This window comes from Canis lupus, chromosome 14 (assembly GCF_048164855.1).
Source record: "Canis lupus baileyi chromosome 14, mCanLup2.hap1, whole genome shotgun sequence".
In the NCBI taxonomy this organism is placed as follows: domain Eukaryota; kingdom Metazoa; phylum Chordata; class Mammalia; order Carnivora; family Canidae; genus Canis; species Canis lupus.
The window spans coordinates 28,679,548-28,693,770 of NC_132851.1; the positions used below are offsets into that span (position 1 = coordinate 28,679,548).

Here is a 14,223-nt window from a genome sequence, read left to right on the forward strand (position 1 = left end):
CACAGATTTTAATCTTGATGAATTCTCATTTATCTATTTTTTCTTTTCTTGCTCATGCTTTTGGTATCATATCTAAGAATCCATTGCCAAATTAGAAGTCATACAAATTTATCTCTACATTTTCTTCTAAGATATGCAGCTCTTACCAATGCTAGCTCCTATAATTTAGGTCTTTGATATACTTTGAGTTAAGTTTTTTATATGGTGTGAGACAAGGTTCCAATCTCATTTTTTTTGCTTGTGACTCTCCAGTTTTCCCATAAAAGATAATTCTTTCCAGGGCACCTGGGTGGCTCAGTCAGTTAAATGGCTGCCTTCAGCTTGGGTCATGTTCTCAGCATCCTGGGATAGAGTGCTGCTGTCAGGATCCCTACTGAGCAGGGAGTCTGCTTCACCCTCACCTTCTGCCCCTCTCCCCTCCCACTTGTGCTCTCTCTCAAATAAATAAAATCTTTTTAAAAAAATTATTCTTTCTCCCATTGAATGATAGGAGCACCCTTGTTGAAAATCAGTTGATCAGTTGATAGACACATGGGCTTATTTCTGTATTCTCAATTCTGTTCCATTGATCAATATGTCTGTGCTCACGCCAGTACCACTATCAAGTGGAATTTCATTTGGTAATTTTACATATAACTTTTTGAAGAACGACTCAGTTGTTTCCCACAGTTGCTGAACGATCTCATATTACTAGCAGCAGTGTGTGAAGATTCCAATTTCTTCATATTCTCACCAATTTTTCTTATTTTCCTTTGTTTGTTGTTGTTATACCTATCCTAGTAGTGTAAAGTGGTACTGCATTGTTTTCGTTTTCATTTCCTTAATTGCTAACAATGTTGATTATTTCATGTACTTATTGGCCGTTTGTATAGATTCTTCAAAGAAATGTCTATTCAAGTCCTTTGCATATTTTTTAACAGAGCTATTTATCTTGGTTTTTGGGGTGGATTGGTTTATTTTTTATCACTAATTCAATCTCGTTATAAGTCTATTCAAACAGTCTATTTCTTTTTGAGTCAGTTTCAATAGTTTGTGTCTTCTTATGAATTTATCCATTTCATGCAAGTTGTCTAATCTTTTGGCATATAACAGCTTTTACTTCTGTAAGGTCAGAAGTTATATCCCCTCTTTCATTTCTGATTCTAGTAACTTAGGTCTTCACTTTTCTTGTTCAATCCAACTAAAGATTTTTCAATTGTGTTAATGTTTTTAAAGAACTAGCTTTTGGTTTCATGGATAATCTCTAATTTTTCTGTTCTCTATTTGGTTTCTACTCTAATCTTTATTATTTCCTTCCTTCTGCATGTTTTCGTTGGTTCTTTTTTTCCCCCCAGTGCCTTAATGTGGAAAGTTAGATTATTGATTTTAAATCTTTCTTCTTTTTAACATAAGAATTTTACAGCTATAAATTTCCCTCTAAACACTGCTTTAGCTGCATCCCATGAGTTTGATATATTGTGTTCTTGCTTTAGTTCACCCCAAGTATTTTCTAACTTCTCTTTTGATTTCCTCTTTTAATCTTTGGTTTTTAGAAGTTTGTTGTTTATTTCTACATATTAGGGAGATTCTCAAATTTTATTCTTTTATTGACTCCTAATTTCATTCCACCGTGATTAAAGAACATAGTTTGTATTATTTTTGTCCCTTTAAATTCATTGAGGATTTTTTATGGCCTAGATTATAGCCTCTCCTATACTTAAGAAGAATGTCTATTCTGCTGTTGAGTATGGTATTCTACAGATGTCTGTTAAGTCTACTTGGTTTATAGTGTTGTTCACTTCTTATATTTCCTACTGATCTTCTGCCTACTTGTTTCATCCATTATGAAGTAAGGTATTACACTCTGCACTTATTAAATTGAATTGTTTATTTCTTCATTTCTGTCAATTATGCTTCATCTGTTTTGTAGTTCCCTTGTTGGATGTACATATATTTATAGTAGGTGTATCTTCATGTTGAATTGACCCAGTTATCATTATAAAATATCTCCCCACATCTCCACTAATATTTTTCATTTAAATTCTATTTTTTCTGATGGACACTAGAGCTTTCTTGCTGTCACTGTGTATACAATACATCTTTTCCATCCCTTTACTTTCAATCTATTTGTATCTTTGTAGACAGCATATTAGTTGGATTTTTTTTATCTAGTCTGACATCACTGCCTTCTGATTGCATTGTTTAATCTATTCACATGTTATGATATTATTGATATCATTGGATTTACCTATGACACTTTACTTTGTTTCCTATTTGTCTCATGTCTTTCCTATTTCTCTCTTCCTCCTTACTGCATTCTTTTTCATTGAGTATTTTCTAATGTAGCATTGTTATTTCTTTAATGATTTTTTTCAGTTTTTGAGAAATAAAATTTAGTGGTTGTTCTAGGGCTAGCTATATACATCTTAATTTATAAAAAAAAAAGTTTTAGTTTACTTATTTGCAATATAAGCAAAGAAATCCATTATATGGATCTAACACTTTGGTTTTGTGACAGAATGTGAAATCAGTATATAAAGTGGAAGTATTATAAAAAGCGTAATACTTAAGCATAAAGATGTCCCTAGGAACTCTGAGATGTTAGTAAACCTAACTCAACTCCCCATCATTCTTCCAACATATAAATATATTTGAATATGGTCTTATGATATCCCCAAATTCTCTTCCTCTTGGTCCCATCAATCTCCCTTCCTTCTTCTACACCTGTCACATCAGTTATGTCTTTGGTCAATTGCAAAAAATAAAAATAAAAATAAATTGACTGAAGTGAAACATCTGGTGATTTGAGAAACTATTAAAGATGTGGGGTAAGGGCACCTGGGTGACTCTGTGGTTGAGTGCCTTTGGCTTAGGGAGTGATCCCAGGGTCCTGGGATCGAGTCCCACATCAGGCTCCCTGCAGGGAGTCTGCTTCTCCCTCTGTCTATGTCTCTGCCTCTCTGTGTGTGTCTTTTGTGAATAAATAAATAAAATATTTTTTAAAAATCCTAAAGACATGGGATTTCAGAGTAAAGGAATATCATTTCTCACTTCACAGGACTCAGCTATCTTGTCAAGTCTACATCTCATGATGCTCTCTTCCAAAGCCTATTCCCAAAGCATGTCCTTCCCTGCCATGCACAGCCCCCTGGGAGGCATACCCATTACTGTAGCCTAGTTGCTCCCCTCCTGGATTATTGGGATGCAACATTTCCTCCAACACATCACATCCATAATACCACATTTCCACAACTGACAAAGGAGAAGAAAAAGGAAGACCATAGCATTTTCCTAAGAGTACAAATGTAAAAGCACAAATCCACCAGACTTCAAAGCATGGTGGGAAAGAGAAGGAAACACATGTACACACACACAAGATCACACATGTCTTTTATTCTTTTGTGGCCATAAGGAAGGTGTATCATAATTCCCAAAAGTGCCAGGAAACTGTATAATGTCATCTGTGGCTCAGGTACTTGACATGTAATCAGATCTTTTTTCCTTAAGTAGCATTTAACCACAAACCATTACATTCATGTGAGTCATTCACTACACTACTATGGTTCCCTGTGTTATGCTCTTGTGTTATAACAAATCTTCAACAAATTTTCAACCAATGTTTTATAAAGAAACCTCATTTGAGAGTACCAAAAGATCTATAAAACTTGCAGTTCGTGTTTTCACAATATTTTGTGCTGAACAGGATTTGACTAATTTGCTGCAACAAAAACAGAAACATTCTGAATAGTGCTGCTAATCTCACTATCCATTTGGCAACACCATTCCTTTTTTTTAAGATTTTATTTATTTATCTATTTATTAGAGACAGAGAGATAGAGAGAGAGAGAGGCAGAGGGAGAAGCAGGCTCCATGCAGGGAGCCCAACGTGGGACTCGATCCCCAGTCTCCAGGATCATGCCCTGGGCTGAAGGCAGCGCTAAACCGCTGAGCCACTGGGGCTGCCCGGCGACATCATTCCTAATTAGTACTGCTGATAACCTGAATCATCATTACCTTACACCCAACTAAGAGCCTTTCATTATCTCATTTAAACCCCACAGACCCCAAGCACTCTGTCAGGAAAGCTATACACATGATTTCATTTAACCTCTCCTAACAGTCTTGTAAAGTCAAGCATCATTGTTTCTATGTTACAAACAAGAGAAATAGAGGCTGATGGCAGGCAAGAAGCTTGTCCAAAGTCATGCAGGTCAGGTTCAAACAAAGTCCACCTGACACAAAGATGATGATGGTCTTGCCACAACATCAGAGAAAAAATTAAAATAATTTTCAAAATGTGATTAGCAATTTGATATAAACAGCACCCTGGGGAACCCAGGATGTATTCAATTGTCCTTTCACCCTCCCCTTGTTCTACAAGGAGACAACCAGTCTACTTTAACTTGACCACAGAAATTAAAAAAAAAAAATTTCCTAATATCTGTGTTAGAGGCTGATAAGTGAATTGTGCAATTAATAATACATAGATTTCACATCCCATATCTCAACTTATAGTTTGATTGAAATAAGAGATGATTCAGAAACATTTTGAAAAATATACTTTAATAAGCTCTGATGTTCCCATTAAGAATCAAAAAGGTCTCTTCAGAACCTAGTTTGGGGCCAAATAAATGTTTAATATTTTCCTGCTACATTCCAAGTATTTCTATATTAAGTTTCCTTTTTCAGGAGTATCATCAGCTCCAAAAAATGTCATCTGACTTGAAAAATCCAATAAAAGAAAGTCTCCAGAAATCAAAACTCCTGGGATGGGTACAGTCCTCTCAGACCAATTATCTCATTTGAGTTGCTACCAACTCTCTTGGAGGTACAGAGATTAATGATCTCTGATATATCTTTATTCAGTTAGCACTAATTGAGAGCCTGTTGTGTGCCAGATTCATTAAAGGCTATAGTTACAGTACTGCACTAATCACACACAACCCTTTCCCACATGGAGCTCCTAGTCTAGTCACTGCACAGATATTCCACAAGTCAACAAATTAGAGGCCAGCACATTGTGAAACAGCTAGTAGTCACTGAAGCCAAGGCTCAAATCCCCAGTCCTCTGTCTTCAAGATTTCTGATTGTACCTACAGGGTCATTTAACTTAGAGCCTCTATTTCCCCATCTGTAAAATGGGGGATGATGGTATCTACTGTATCTGGTTATGGTGAGGATTAAAAGAGGGAACACATAAACACTCAGCACAGGTTAAGTGCTCAGGAAATGTGTGTTCCCTTCTTTTGCTGCCACCCCCTCCTTTCCTTTCAAGACTCATCTTTGGGGAGAAAGCTTCCCTGCCTACCCTATCACTCACCTGTCACAGAACTTTCTCTCCGAACTACAATCTGTCTTGCTATCTATATTACTCCTATGAGAATTTTAAAATAAGTTATTTTTATTGTTTTCTTTTTTTTTTTTAAGTAGACTCCATGCCTAGTGTGAAGCCCGATATGGGGATTGACCTCACAACCCTGAGATCAAGACCTAAGCTGAAATCAAGAAAGACACTTAACCAACTTAGCCACCCAGATGCCCCTTATTTTTCTGATTATAATAGCAATATACTGATTACAGAAAAATACGTGATAATATTGATAAGGAGAAAAAAGAAGGGAGACAAAAATAAAGCAATTACCTTACCAGATAATCACCCTGGGTATATGTATTTTATGCATTTACCTCCAGATCTTTTCTAAGCATATTTTGATTAAAAATTTTATAACCATTTTATAATATACTTACCCACTAGATACTATATCATAAACAATTTTGTATTAAAATAAATATACTTTCACATTATTTATTTTATTCCATGCATAGTTGGAGGCTAGTCCATTGGCTGGATACATTTTCTTAATCAGTCTTGTACATTTGCACTTAATCAATCTTGTACATTTGCACATTATGTTGTTTACAACCAGTGTTGCCACGAATAACCATCCTTATCATTTTCTCTTTTATATATATATAAATTCTGAATATTTCATTAGTACACACTCATCCCTCTTAATGACACTAAGCCTTGTCTTGATCACAAGTTCCATTAAATAGAGATCTATCTGTGTCTTATACTACTTAAAGTCTTCCTCAATGCATAGAATGGGTCCTTGAAAATAGAAACTTTTCATTAAGCTTTAGCCAGACTGTCTATCCTACTTTCTTTGAGGCTTTCTCTAAGGATCAAGAGCTATGCTGTTCCATTTGATAGCCATCAGCCATGTGCATGACTTAATTTTTTTCATTAAAATCAAATAAAATTAAAAATTTAGGCAGTTACACTTGTGACATTTCAGACGCTGAATAACCACAGGGTGCTGTTGCTGCCATATTGGACAATGCAGGTACAGTACATTTCTATTATCATAGAAAGTTCAGTTGGGTAGCTCTGGTCTAGAGAGATAGTGGCTATGAATTTGTTGGGAAAAAAAAAAAAAAAAAGATTAAGGCAGTCACTCATGTTCCCTCATCCAATTCTCTTCAAGACAAGAAAGTGTGAGATGTCCAGAAAGGAGAATCAAATTAGCCCCAGTGTTTAGGAAAAGTGATATTTAAGGTAAAAATTGAGTAGGATATAACTTTGACTACTATGACTCATATTCATTAAGCTAAGAGAACCACCAAGTAAATTTCACCTTAGTCTTTGCTTAAAAAAAAAGTAAGTTACAATAGTTTTGTAAAACATTGGGCTTTTGTTTTTTTTTTCCTGCATATAATTTTAATTCAAGTAAAAATTATATTGCTTAAAAAAAAAGACAGGACCCAGGTGACTGTAAAACACAGACCCAAACCTCTGTCATCTCTGTTTATTGCTTCTGGTTGGGCTCCTCTGCCCTCAGAATAAAGCCCATGGTCTTCTTCACACTCTCTCATGAGCTGAATCCTGTTCCCCCTCTCCTCCTCCTCCACCACCCACAGTGAATAAAGGCATTTTCCTGCCCCTTTCACATTTCTGTGCTGAATTAAATCATGGCCATTGCCCTGGAAGACCTTTCTTTTCTTTCTATACTTGGCTAAATTTCATCTGTCCTTCAAGACTTTCCTCTGCCAAGTGTTTCTGGACACTTCCAGGCTCTACTGGGTTCCCTTCCATTGTTCTCCACAGAGATATTTACATTAAACTAAAGAAGCTTAAGCTTTAAGTCCCTTCCAGACCTCAGGCAGAAGCTCTAGCACTGTGTTCACATGGTCATACATTTTTGTAAAATTGACAAAAATAAGATATTTTAACTGGAACCAGTTAGGAAACTCTTCCTTCCCATTATCTTTTTTTAAATGTTTTTTTATGTCTATACAATTACTGAGGCAGCATTTGCAGAATAGCTCTGGGAAAGGTAAATTGGGAATGTGTTGCTTAATTTGCAAAATATATATTTTCTATCAATTAAGTCAGAAATGAAAGAAGACTCCTTACACGAATACATTTAAAAGTACTTCTTTGTCATCGTTATATATTAAATAATGGAGAGAAAGCACAGATTTTTCTAAATGGAATGAAAGCAATATAGAAGAGTAATAAAATCAATAGAAATTGTCCTGACCTGAAGAAGTTACCAAGAAAAAAAATCAGATCATACCAAAAGTAGTAATTCACTGAGAAAGAAACCATTTTAAGTAGAGTAATGAGTAGTTTCTCAGATAATTTGATAGTCCAAATAATGAAAAGGAGTCAATCTCATGAACACATTGGAAATATATTTAAGTTTCTTGCTAATTTAACTGACATTGATGAAGACAACAAAAAAGTCGTAATACACAACTAGAGAAGACATGGAGGACAAATCTGTTCATGATGCTGCCAAGGAAAGGCAGCATCCTACTGTAAGCAGAATAACAGCTTCCCTTCTTCCCTTCTGCCAAGGAAAGGCAGCATCCTACTGTAGGCAGAATAACAGCTTCCCTTCTTCCAAAAGATACCGGAGTCCTAATCCAATCCCTGAAACATGTAAATATGTTACGTTGTATTACTAAAGGGTCTTTGCAGATGTGATTAAAGGCACAGACCTTGAGATGAAGAGATTATCCTGGATTATCTGGGTGAACCCAATCTACTCACAAGCATTTTTAAAAATGGAAAAAAGAGGTGGAAGAGTGGGTCAGAGGGAAATCTGACTAGAGAACATTTTGGGCTTTAAAGATATTGAGAGGGCGAGACCTCACACCCAAGGAATGTGAGTGTCCTCTAGAAGCTAGGAAAGGCAAGGAAATGGATTCTCTCCTAGAGTCTCCAGAAATGAATGCAGCCCTACTAATACCTTGATTTTACTGCAGTAATATCTGTATTGGACTTGTGACCTAAAAAAAATGATGAGATAATAAATTTGTGTGGTTTTAAGTCACTAGGTTTGTTATAGCAGCAATAATAATTTTTTTAAAAAGGCTTGAAGATTAGCCAGTGCATAAGAAGTGTCCTGAAATCTGATTGCTCATGTACAAAGAAGACTTGATGAGGATTTTCCAAAACTTGATAAGAACTTCAGAAACTTATAAGACATTATGTGTTAATAGTGGACAACAAAGTTGTAACTTTTCTAAGCTACCAGGAGCTTTAAAAAAATAGGAAACAGAATTTCTTTTCAATCTCATTATAGAAAATATCACAGAACCACTGCCATGTAGAAGGAATTTAAAAAAAAGTATGTAGCCAAAAATTAAGGAAAATATTAAAGGTGGGTTAGGCATTTAATTAATAAAAATGTAGTTGGTTGTCTTACTTCTCAGATATTTGTGGAATGTCTTTGTGTCATACTTTGGGTTTCCAGATGCAAATCCTAAGGCAAAGAAAGTGCAAGTAGTTCATTTGGGAGGGGACAGTACCAAGGACCAGGACCAGCTTTCTAGTCCTACAACCTGTGCGGTCACATAGGGCTTGTATTCCAAAGGGTCTTCTGCTTGGTTTAACTGCCATCACCAACTTGAAACTGTGACAATTTTTCAACAAGGCGCCCTGCAATTTCAATTTGCACTATACCTCTCAAATTATGTAGCTGGATTTGACCAGGAAGTACCCACAGGGGAATGAGGAAGTGGGAAAGAAGGAAAACAAGCTGATAAAAGTTGTTATTAAACAAGCTGCCACCATGGGTAAGGCTCTCTGGGAGTCTGTATAGAAAATATATTGGAGTTATCTCACCCAACAAAGTGTTTATCCTCCAACAAGATATTCATCTTCTATCATCTGAGGGTAGCTGGCTCCTGGAGGCATTAACTCCCCCACACTTCATCCCTATGACCCCAAACACGGATCCTGGGAGGGGGTTGCAGGTGCTTGCAGTAAGAACCTGAGGCATTTGCTGGAATAGCGAGTACCAAGAAAATGTGGCCAGGTCACTGACAGTGTACACTCCAACTGAACAACTGTAATTTGTTGCAGTATTTCTTCTCATGCTAAATGAATATTTGATTTCATAAATAATTCTGTCTTTTCTCTTTTTTAATGAATGCCCCAAATATTTATAAATTTGAGGCTCCTCAAGACTGAATCCACTCCTACATGGCATCATATGCTTTCCTTTGCAATAAGAATTACTGATCCATTTATAATCCTTTCCTTTGCCGTCTACTTTCATGGACCAGAATTACTCTCCCAGAGGTCCTTAATTCCAAAGAGATCATGTTTCTGGTCATCATTCCTCCCTTTGATAATTCAATGTAAAATAATATTAAGCAAAATCATTACCTCCAAAGCTTCTGGTAGGACCTCAGGGTATGGATTTGAAGGTTGCACACTGTACCATTCGAGGGGCCACCATTTATATTATAGCTTCCTTGAAAGGTACCTCCTGGAGTTGTGCTGTGCAGACCTGTGAAATCTAATGTGGCCATTAGAGTCTGCTTTTTTGTCTGACATGAAATGCTCAATTATTTTGTTTCTTTTCCAGATATACCTATCTCTCCCTGCACGGAACTCCTATCACTTTTGCATTTCCTTTGATACAAGAGCACTTATTATACTGTAGGATATAATCAGTGACTTTCCTAGCTAGACTGAGATTCTAGGAGGTATTAGAATATCGACTCTTCATCTTTAAATCCCTGATGCTATGTTGTCTTGTCTAATTGCCCATGTTATCCTGCTCATCACTGCATGATGCCTGGGCCACAGTAAGACTTTAGTAAATATTATTTGACAACATAGGTGAATGAGTGAATGAATGAACAAATGAATCCTCATATGCTCCATGTCTCTATCATTCTACCCTGTCTTCCCTCCTAGCACTTTTGATTGTTCATAGTTATTCTCCATAACAGAAATGTATGTTCTATGGAGGTAGGGAAACTTCTGTTTACTGAATAACAAAACCTTATTCAGTACCTGCCACCTTACAAGAAGCTTTAAAAAACTTTGTTGAAAAAAAAAAATACTTTGTTGAAAGAGAGGGGAAAAAACAACCAACACCATGGAGATACAAAGGATTGTAAGAGCATATTGTGAAAAATTATATGCCAACAAACTGGACAACCTAGAAGAAATTCCTAGAAACATATAACCTTCCAAAACTGGATCAGGAAAAAACAGGAAATTTAAACAGACCAATTACCAGCAATTGATAATGAAATTGAATGAGTAATCAAAAAATTCCCAACAAACCAAAGTCCAGGACCAAATTACTTCACAGGTGAATCCTACCAAACATTAAAAGAATAGTTAATACCTATTTCTCTCTAACTATTCCAAAAAAAATAGAAATGAAAGGAAAGCTTCCAAATTCATTTTCCGAGGCCAGCATTACCCTACTATGAAAACCAGATAAAGACACTACAAAAAAAAGAGAACTACAGGTCTAATGAACATAGATGGAAAAATCCTCAACAAAATATTAGCAAACCAAATCCAACAATAAATTTTAAAAATCATTCACCACAATCAAGTGGGATTTATTCCTGAGATGCAAAAGAAACAATATTCACGAGCCAATCAATATGACACATCACATCAACAAGAGAATGATAAAAAACCATATGGTCACTTCAAAAGATGTAGAAAAAGCTTTTGACAAAGTAAAATACCCATTCATGATAAAACCCCTCAACAAAGTAGGTTTAGAAGGAACATACGTCAACCTAATAAGGGCCATATATGTAAAACTCACAGCCAATATCATACTCAATGGCAAAAAAGGTGAGCTTTCTCCCTAAGGCCAAGAAGACAAGGATGCCCACTTTCACCACTTTTATTCAACATAATATTGGAAGTCCTAACCACAAAAATCAAACAACAAAAAAAGAAAGAAAAGGCATCTAAATCAGTAAGGAAGAAGTAAAACTTTCACTATTTGCAGATGACATGATACTATATATAGGAAACACTAAAGACTCCACCAAAAAACTTCTAGAACTGATACATGAATTCAGTAAGGTCACAAGATACAAAATCAATATACAGAAATCTGTTGCTTTTCTATATATTAATAATGAAGTAGCAGAGAGAGAAATTAAGAAAACAATCCCATTTACAATCGCACCAAATATAATAAGATACATAGGAATAAACTTAACCAAGGAGTTGAAAGACCTATACTCTGGAAACTATAAAACACTGATGAAAATGTATACAATGGAATATTACTCAGCTATTAGAAATGACAAATACCCACCATTTGCTTCAACGTGGATGGAACTGGAGGGTATTATGCTGAGTGAAGTAAGTCAGTCGGAGAAGGACAAACATTATATGTTCTCATTCATTTGGGGAATATAAATAATAGTGAAAGGGAATATAAGGGAAGGGAGAAGAAATGTGTGGGAAATTTCAGAAAGGGAGACAGAACGTAAAGACTGCTAACTCTGGGAAACGAACTAGGGGTGGTAGAAGGGGAGGAGGGCGGGGGGTGGGAGTGAATGGGTGACGGGCACTGGGTGTTATTCTGTATGTTAGTAAATTGAACACCAATAAAAAATAAATTTAAAAAAAAAAAGAAACTGAAGATGACACAGACAAATGGAAAGGCACTCAATGAATAAAAAAGAACAAATATTGTTAAAATATCCATATTATATAAAGCAATCTACAAATACAATGCAATCCCTGATAAAATACCAAAAGCATTTTTCACAGAACTAGAACAAACAATCCTGAAATTTGCATGGAACCACAAAAGACCTCAAATAGCCAAAGCAAGCTTGAAAAAGAACAAAACTGGAGCTATCACAATCCCAGATATCAGGATATATTACAAAGCTATAGTAATCAAAACAGTATGATACTGGCACAAAAATAGACACATAGATCAACAAATAAAACCACGGTCAATTAATCTTTTACAAAGGAGGGAAGAATATGCAACGGGAAAGACAGTGTCTTCAACGAATAGTGTTGGGAAAACTAGACAGCTACATGCAAAACAATGAAACTGAACCACTTTCTCATACCCTACACAAAAAATCAACTCAGAATGGATTAAGGATCTAAATGTGAGACCTAAAACCATAAAAATCCTAGAAGAGAGCACAGGCAGTAATGTCTCTGACATCAGCCATATTAACATTTTTCTAAATATGTCTCCTGAGGAAAGGGAAACAACAGCAAAAATAAACGATTAGGACTTCATCAAAATAAAAAGCTTCTCCACAATGAAGGAAACAGCCAATAAAACTAAAAGGCAACCTACCAAATGGGAAAAAATATTTGCAAATGACAAACCTTATAAAGTGTTAGTATTCAAAATATATAAAGAACTTATATAACTCACCACCAAAATAAACAAATAGTTCAATTAAAAATGGGCAGAAGAAATGAGCAGACATTTTTCCAAAGAAGACATCCAGGTGGCCAACAGACACATGACAAGATGTTCAACATCATTCATCATCAGGAAAATGCAGATCAAAACCACAGTGAGATATCATATATACCTGTCAGAATGGATAAATTAAAAAACACAAGAAACAACAAGTGTTGGTGAGGATGTGAAGAAAAAAGAACCCTCATGCACTGTTAGTGGGAGTGCAAACTGGTGCAGACACTATGGCAGACAGTATGAAGTTTCCTCAAAAATTAAAAACAGAATTACCATATGATCCTGTAATTCCACTACTGGGTATTTACCCAAGGAATACAAAAACACTAATTCAATAAGAAGTATGTGCCGGAAGCTCCTGTGCAAGTAGATGGCGTCGCCTGGGTCATGAGCTGCTGCACGAGGGTATTGAAGACAATGGCCAAGAACAAACTAAGAGGACAGAAGTCCAGGAGTGTATTTCATATAGCCAGCCAAAAAAAACTTTAAGTCTAAAAACAAAGCAAAACCAGTTACCACTAATCTTAAGAAGATAAACATTGTGAATGATGAAGAAGTTAACAGTGAATAAAGCTTTTGTAGATATACAAAAGGAACTTGCAAATTTCTCAAAAGGCCTTTCCCTTGAACCTCTGCAGAAACAGCTGATTCCTCAGCAGTGTCATGAAAATGAACCAGTTAATGTTGATGAAGCAACAAGATTAATGGCTCAGTTGTAATACACTGGAGATACATCAAATACCCCCCAAAAGACCAATAAATTAAATGTTTTATACAGTTTTATTTAAAAAAAAAACAAAAAAGATCTATGAATCCCTGTTTCTTGCAGCATTCTGTTCAATAGCCAAGCTATGGACAGGAGACCAAATGTCCATCAACAAATGAGTGGATAAAGAATTTATATATATATATAGATGTGGATATATACATCCACATACATATAGAATGGAATTTTACCAAGCCATAAAAGGAATGAAATCCTGCCATTCACAATGGCATGGATAGAGCTAGAGAGTATAATGCTAATTGAAATAAGTCAGTCAAAGAAAGATAAATATAATATGATTTCACTCATATGTGGAATTTGAGAAACAACAACAACAAAAAAAAAAGGAGAGAAAGAGACTACAGAATGAGAAAACTACATAAAACCAAGAATAAGACAACAAACTGATGGTCACGAGAGGGGAGGGAGGATGGTGATTAAGAGTATACTTATCATGATGACCACCGAGTCATGTATAGAACTGCTGAATCACTCTGTTGTATACATGAAAGTAACAGAACTATATGTTAACTATACTGGAGCTAAAATAAAAAAGAGAAAGAGAAACCTTAAAAAAAGATTTTCTGAGAGAAATTAGGAAAGGCTTCTTAAAACCAAAGGAAAAAGGAAAAGCTTGTTGAATAAATCAATAAAAGAAAAAATTCCAATAAATTATTTATTCCCATTTTATGGATGAGGAATGAGGTTTTGGAAGCTAAGTAGCTAGCACTATTA

At 35.6% G+C, this 14,223-nt stretch overlaps 1 pseudogene; it reads left to right on the forward strand.

Moving 5' to 3' along the window:
- The first annotated feature begins 13,124 nt into the window (after positions 1–13,124).
- LOC140603415 (ribosomal biogenesis factor-like) lies at positions 13,125–13,499 on the forward strand (annotated as a pseudogene).
- The last annotated feature ends 724 nt before the right edge of the window (positions 13,500–14,223 follow it).